Source organism: Cyprinodon variegatus, unplaced genomic scaffold (genome assembly GCF_000732505.1).
Source record: "Cyprinodon variegatus isolate N-32 unplaced genomic scaffold, C_variegatus-1.0 Scaffold62, whole genome shotgun sequence".
In the NCBI taxonomy this organism is placed as follows: Eukaryota; Metazoa; Chordata; class Actinopteri; order Cyprinodontiformes; family Cyprinodontidae; genus Cyprinodon; species Cyprinodon variegatus.
In genome coordinates, this window is record NW_015150515.1 from 179,513 (window position 1) to 187,752 (window position 8,240).

The window sequence follows — 8,240 nt, forward strand, 5'->3', positions numbered from 1 at the left end:
AAGTCATCCTGCAAACTGGACCTTTTCGGACCTCCTCTCCCAGGAGGGATCAACTGAGTCTTAAACTGAGCCAGGGATTCAAACAGGAGGTTTGGATCCAGTCTCATTTGAGGAAAATTACTCTCTGAGCAAGGGAATCATCTTCACCACGACCCATTCAGGTACAGCAGGAATTTTGAGTGGCAATCAGCATCTCCGTTCCCCTACACCATCCGAGTTCTTGGTAAACCCTGTTCCGCCCTCCACCGAGTCAGACAAACTCTGGAAAACCAACACTCAGATTGGAGTCAAGGATCCTTCACTTCTCTGGAAACGTGAGTCAACAACCAGATCCTCTGCTTCAAATCAACAAATCAAATTTCCCACTGAGCCTGAACTAATTGTCTGTCTTCCCCTCATCTTCCAGTTCCGGCTGAGCAGAGTTCAGAGCAACTTTGCACCGAGCTTAACATCTTCAATAAAATCCGTCAAACTTTTCATCCGTGTCTCTCTGTTTGGTTTCACTGCATTTGGGTCAGAGCCTTAGATAAATCATGACAAGATCTAATGTAAACAGTTTAATTACTTCACTGAAAAATACAGAGTATTATCTAATACAATATGTATTTAGTGCCAGGCAAAGCTCACTACAAGGTTAGATGGAAGTGTTGATCCAAACACCTGTTTGGGTATGTGAGAACATACATGTTTATATAAGATTTATATGTTGTTTGATAAAATTGGGCCAAGACCACCAATTAGACAGTGGAAATGGGAAAGCCTTTTAAAGAACCATTAAATAAAAAGTGATATTGTTTTTCTTAGAAAGTGCAGGGATAGCAATTAAAAGTTAAGCAGCAAATCTGGAATAAAAACAAGCATAGCAACAACAGGCATTGCATTTTGAAATCTGAAATACAGGTAAGTTGATATGCATAAAACCACCAGAAATGAATCTGACTTATGGCAGGATGTTCCATTTTATAAACTCACATTTTTTTTTATTGTGGTAAAAAACCATTTGCTTGATGGTTCTGATTTATACAGTTTTAACATTTTGCAAATGTAATATTTTCTGTGAGAATATGTGTTGCTTATTTACTCAAGCTAACTACCACCTGCAGAGACTGAGTCAGAAAAACACTGGGGAAAATGGTAAAGAGGCGTTAACACGAGATTGGTAAATCAGGCTGCTTTCTGCAGCAACACGAAAACAAACCACTCAACTGAAGGCCATTTTGTTTCCACCTGCTGCATTTCCTCTTTAATCATAGATAGAATGTAGTGTAGGTAACTGGGCCTCTTCAGATGTGTGTTTGTGTGTGTGTGTTGCATTGGCCTTTGCTAATCTCCGTCGTTACCTTATTATTTACATCATAACAGCATGCAAAAGGTTTGCAGGTAAATACCATGATGGAAAAAGATTAAAATACAAATAATTCATAACCCTTTTCAGAATCTTCTTTCTTGTTAAAACAGATGTAATTTTACACTCACAAAGGAATGTTAGTAGCTATTCTTTTGGAGTCTCTTTTAAAATCCGACTTTATTCCTCCATTGTAAACAACAATGTACAACAAAGCTGATGTGAAAAAGAAAAAAAAAAATTTCCCTGACCCGTCTTCCTTTCTTATCATCACAGACTTACAATGGGGTTTTAGAAAGAAAAGGAATACAGTTTGGGTTTGGTGACTGGTCAGCCCTCTGGGGATTTGATGGAAGAGCTGACAAGCAGTGACAAACTTCTAGTTCTGTCCCTGAAGGTGGTGGGGGTGAGCATTAGGCAGCGAGAGTGATGGACCCTATTTTAGTCTCAGGAAGCTGATAAGAGCAGAGTTCTGAATCACACATTTACAGTCGCACTTATTAAAAAGCAGGGTCACTTCACTCAGACAAGCTCTTTAGATGGAGATGAAGCGCTGCAGGGCAAAAAAAAAAAAGATTAGCCAAGCATGGCAATTTTCAACCAGACTGGATTCCAAGGATTTCACTGTTTTATTCAGGACATTTCTACATTCTCTACAATGGTGTACCATCTATTTCTTCTTTTTTTCTGAAAAAAAGATAACTTTAATGTGTTTTTTGGTATACCACGAAGGATGAAAAGCCTCTTCAAGTTCACAACTGCAAAATGAATATTTAAAAAAATACAAAACCATAAACAAAAAAACAAGACTGCTACTTACCTTTTCTGAAGAGAAAACGTTGACTCATTCTTCAAATTAGTCTAGGGATGTTTTTTCCCAGGAATTTTTTTTTTCTGCAGAACCATATTTAGTACTACAGGGATTTATTTTTTTCTGATCAGCTCTAAAAGAAAAACAGACCCTTAACTAAAATCAGATGGAAACATTTTTTAATGCATACTTCGAAATTACTGATTGAAATCACTTCAGATGAAAAATATATTAAACAAACTGTGTTAATATGTTGCTGTTGTGTAGGAGTTCTTGTACATTCGGAATATCCTAAAATGCCAGGTTTGTGAGCAGTGTGAGGTTAGATCAGTAGAATCACTGGGAACTAAACACCACGTATGCTGTGTAATAATGCTGAGCCAAAACTCAAGGCCAAAATTATTACTGGTTAAAAAATTTTTACTTTGATTAATTAAATTTGACAAGAGGCAATTCTATATAGGTCCTTTGTTGTTGAAGTAATTCACTCATGTTAAGGGATATGAAGAATATAGAGATACATTTCTTGCCCAGATATGAACGTAATGTACAAAAACTATTGCACATAAAATTAAGATTTTATCAACCTTATTTCTTATGCATAAAGCTGTCAAAGATTCTGGCTCTGGTTTATTCATACAGCAGTATCCATTAAAAGTTTCCCCACTTTCCTGGATAGTCCCTTGGCTGGTCCCTTACAATTCCTTTTTAAACATCAATCTTTGTACTAAAATATTTGTTCTGTCATGATATTAAGATCTAAAGATCAGCCTTATCTCCTGGTCAGAGCCTGTATTTCAGTGAAAGGGTGGAGTCAGAGCAAAAAGATATGCAAGCCCAAGAGAAGGCCGTGTTTGGAAGTTGGAGGGGATTTTGCTGGGAGCTGCAGGGAAGTGGGCTGCAATTCAGCATTTGACTGGGAAGGGCCATTTTGAATGGCTGTTACTGTATGTCAGGACAATGTTCTGACAATTTTTAAGATTAAAGAAACTCATTCAATAAAATATATGCTTTCACACACAATACAGGGGCCCTTTTCCCTGGTTGCCCTTTGGGAAGATGCAACATCCGTATACAAGGAGCCAAAATGCAGAACAAGTACTTTCAAAATGTTGCATTTACATCACACAGGATTCCTGAGACAAAACAAACATGCTTGTCTAAACATATGGCCGGCAGTTTGCTTGGCATGCCACAGCAATTTGTGCCATAGAATCTGCTGCTAGGTGGTTCCATGAAGTGGTCGGAGGCTTACAGAGCAAGTTGCGGGTCGACGAAGCTGGGTTTCCCAGAATCTCCAGATACTGAACCATTTTGGAGAGTACCACCACCTCCTCCATCAGCTGAATCTGGACATTTATTTCACTCAGCAACTTCCATTGTAGTTATTGCACATTTAACTGCTAGGTGGAGAAGTGCATTTCTTGGTGTTTTGTAATTTATTTAGTGCACCCCTAGATAGGGGAAAATCTTGCACATTGGGAATTTAAATAACTTAGCTGTAACTCAAAACATGGCCATACAATTGTCAGAATGAGAATCGCTTTATTAATGTGGGAAATTATTTTCTCGCAGTGCAACTGTTTACAAAAGCGAAAAAAATAAGATCGTAAGTACAGATAAGATATAAGAATAAAAAATGATAAGGATAAGAATAAGAATAAAATTAGATAAGGCTATATATTAGGGTGACCAAACATCCGTATTTCCCGGGACATGTCCGTATTTCACATCCTGTCCCGGGCGTCCCGGGTTTTTTTTAGAAAGTGAGGAAATGGCCTGATTTTTTAAATTACCTTAATTGGACCATTAAATTTACAGGCACTAGGGCACTAGCCCTGTTCTTAATCAGAATATAGATTGCGTGGCTGTCAGTACACCAACAACATGCAAAAGCGCAAATGTATGTTTACAGACGATTTACAAAAGAGTTTCCCCGCTTTCAGACCGGGTCGAGACAAACGGGAGGCCTTTTGCACAGTGTGCAAAGCAGGCACATATGTCCAATGGAGGTGCAAAGGATCTGAAAAGCCACCTGGACTCCGAAAGTAAAGATATTCTATTGATATGTTTTTTCGTTTTTGGTACATTTCGAATAATTTTTGCTACACAAGAGGTATTTTTTGTTAATTAGCTCATTTGTTAATTTATTTTTTCCAATAGCCTACAGGACAGACATTATTTCATTCATTACTGAGGCTGAGTATCATCTGTTATTGGGAGTTGAGAATTATTGTTAACTTTTGTTAATTGAGGGATGAGACATTATTTCTTTCATTGTGCTTTTAATTCATTACAGGAATTTATGATAAATACATTTTGAGTGAAATTATCGTTTGTTGTTGGAGTTATTGCTGTTGACTTTTACTGAAAAGCATTTTTAATAAATCAACTGTAAATATCATGTTATTGTAGGATTATGTAGGTCTGTGTTAAGTGAGTGCATGCCACAGACATCTCTATGCATGGGAACAGAGATTCCAATCCCCCCCCCCGTATTCTTTAATGCCAGTTCTTTGTAAACCACTTTCAAGATTCTTATGCTTAATCTTATGTATAGTATAAAGACAGTCGTTTTTAACTGTCCAATACTGCTTAATCATTCCAACTCTTAAATTCTTCTTGGTATTTCATTAGTTTATTGCCATGTGCTCTTAGAGCAAGCTCGAAAGTAATAATAAAGTGTCGACCACTACAAACAAAACCCTCAGGTTATAATATGCTATATTATTCTTCTCATGCAGAGCTGGAATATTGCGGCCACATTTCTCAGAGGTGTAGAGTACATAATAATTTTCTTAGTTTCAGTGAAACCAAATTTCTACCAGATGAAACATGAGTTTACATCAAGGAAAATATATTCTTAAGGAAGTAAGCTGATAAAATTATTTCTTTTATTGAAGGCCTAACCTTAATGTAATTGGTCCACTTCATTTCCATCAGTAATCAGTGTAGGTGGTCTCACTCAGTTTCATCTCCCTCTTCCCCCTACTTTTAGATCAAACAGTTCCTCTAATTCTTTACACTTATTTTTGCAGACACATACTGGAGCCCCACAAGGTTGGACGAGATATTGCTGATGCAAGAAATGTCCCCCATTAGATGACCACAAATATCACAGCAGAAGAGGCCACAGGCGTCAACTGCAACCGTACATGTGGAGAAACCTCTGTGAACTTTTCCCACACCCAAGCAGCCCATGATTGATTTTCTACACAGATCTCTAGACGGGTGTTACTCTCCTATCTGTAACAGTAATGAATTTTATTTTAAAGCACTGCAATACAGACACAGGCACAGATGGAGATGCTGGCCAATGTCAGGGCAGAGAAAGGAAGGAGAGAAAATAAGAAGACAGGAGGATGAAGGCGGGGTTGTCATTCAGAGTCTGTCTGTCAGCGCTGACAGCGCATCTCCCCGGCGGCCACATACTGAAATAACAGCCAACTGCGGAGCAATTAGAAATGATGCCTTACTGCTTCCAGGCAGCCTTCATACTCCTCACTATGCCTCAGTGTCTTCTTTCTCCAAAGGGGAGCATTGTAACATGCACACATGTAAATAGTCATATGAGTTTCTAGCTTACTTCCTCGTCATGCATGTTGGAACCCTCAAGCCCCGTAACCACGGTGACATCCCGAGGCTTAGGTTGTTTCCAGGCCACAGTGAGTCAAGATGCATGATTGGATGACTCATTGCCATCTTGGGGCTAAAACAGCCCTTTTGTCATTATCTCTCACTCTCTTCAAGTCTCTATCGCTCCCCGCTGACTTAGTCCTTCTGCATTTATCTGCACTTAAGCCTTTTCTAGTTGAAACAAAACAAATGAATAAATAAAGAAGCTGCAGGTTTTTTCAGAGCCCTTCCCTTGGGAAGGTCCTTTCACCACAGAAAGGTGTTGAGGCAATCTGTTGACTTGCCACATGTCTATTTTTCATATTTACTTTACTTTTTTTGTTTGTTTGCCAAGGAGGCAAACGGATTCTTCTTCTTTCTGTGGTCATTAATATTCATTAAGGGGCAGTTAGGATACCAAATATGCAAATTAATAATCACTTTGTGAAAACAAGGAAAGAGAACCTTTCCTTTTTTTCCTTTGCATTTTTTTCAAAAGCGATTGAGCAACACCACAAATTATTTTTTTATTTTAAATCTCCAACTTAATTTTCCCTTTTTAGTTAATCATTGCATTTCTATGGAAATCAAATGTAATATTTTTGCTGCAGGCCAATTCCTCCTGAACAGAATTGCATTCCCTCCATTTTCATCATGGTGGCCCGTGAAATGATTTCCCAGATGGGACATAATGCCTCACAAAATATTGTCACTTAACAATTACCAGAGACAAGTGGCTCTTAGGTCCATGTCTAAATTGAATACTGTCCAGCTAAATGAGAGCTGAACTAAAGCACAAAATTGTCTGTGTCCTTCTTATTACTGTGGAAAAAAACATCTTTCATATAAAGGGATTTAAATGAAGGATACAAAGAAGTTATACATATATTTCAGAACATTCTGAAAAGCTTCTTGCTCTGTACTAATCTAGACTAACGTGGTTAACAGATATGTTATTATGTTTTTATATTATATTATGTTTTAACACAATATTCTTGGGATTTTTTCCCCCCATCAAACTACAAATGTTGCTCAAACTACAAATGTTGCTCACAAAAATGCACATGTTCTGAATAAGCAACCTGTAAGGCAATGCAGATGATAGTAGCAACATTTATAGTCAAAACAGCCTGTGGCTATCCTGAGTAGAAAAATATGAGTAAATCAACATTGAATTATGGTAAGGCCGAAATACCAAATATTGAGGGCTGACAGATGTGATCATCAGGAGAGTCTCACTGCAAACAACAAGAGTTTCTTCGAGTTGACCATTTTGTCCTCCAGCGACACGCCACCAGCAGAGCGAAACTGCATCCTCCTACATCAATGATCATGGTCAAAAGCAGCATGGACATTGATCCGCAATGTCAAAACTGTATGTCATGGTACATGGCCATACATCCTAAACATATCAACCATGATCGAATATTATAGCATCAAAAAATCTGAATAAAAATAGTAATATTTTTCTTCATCCGTATGGGATAAAATGTTACTGTACAGTTTTAGAAATAAAAACCTTTATATTCCCACTTAGGGTTGCAGTTGCTGGCGATAACTCCCTAAATTTTAAAGCAATGCAGTTGGATCAGCCAATAGTTTAAAATATTTTCTTTTTTTTTTTAATTCTATAATTATCCCCTTGTTTTTCCCTCCTTACAGTATGTGACCCTCCGTTTTGAAACTGTCAGCTTTTAACAAGCCTGTTCTCTGTATTTTGATCAGTGCCACTATCAATTGTCTCTGTAGGAAACTGATGATGCACTGGGATTATTACTCTTTGGATCACATATAAGGATGTACTGATCGTAGACCAGCTAGCTGTTCTTTTAATGCCTGCCTGAGTTTTGACCTAGGAAACACATCTACTCCAGTTTACCTTAGGGCATCAACTTTGGGGGGGTTTATTAGGTCTTTATCCAGGTCATGGATAAGGGTTATAAAGAGAAATTGTGGAATTGTAACTGCTTTGAAATTATTCATGCTGGATGATAAATATTTGTCTCAATGCAGGAGAAATCCTGGCCTACTTCATACAAATTTGGTGTAATTAGTAACTGTAAATACATTTCCAAACTCTCTTAAGAAACAATCATTACTTTCAGTGTATGTTACCTTGTGATGACAGCCACATATTGGTAAAAAGTCACCTTCATCTTGTTTATTTAAAGTTAAATGTTTATAATTTAGAAATTCAATAACCTGTTATGGTTTACCAATTTGTTGTAATGTGTTTTTTGTTATCTGCTTTTGGGTAGTTGGTTTCATCTTGTTTGGACAATGTCATAAGCGTGAGACAGATGGACCAAATATTCAAGGTCAGACAGCTAGTAGGAAGGTTCAAAACGTTTATTAAAACAAAAATACATAACAGAAGCACGCTGCTAGGGATCTGTGGCTCACGGCTACTGCAGGTAGGGGGGCATGGCACCGCCCAATCACTGACACTCTGGTAGGGAGAAACACAGG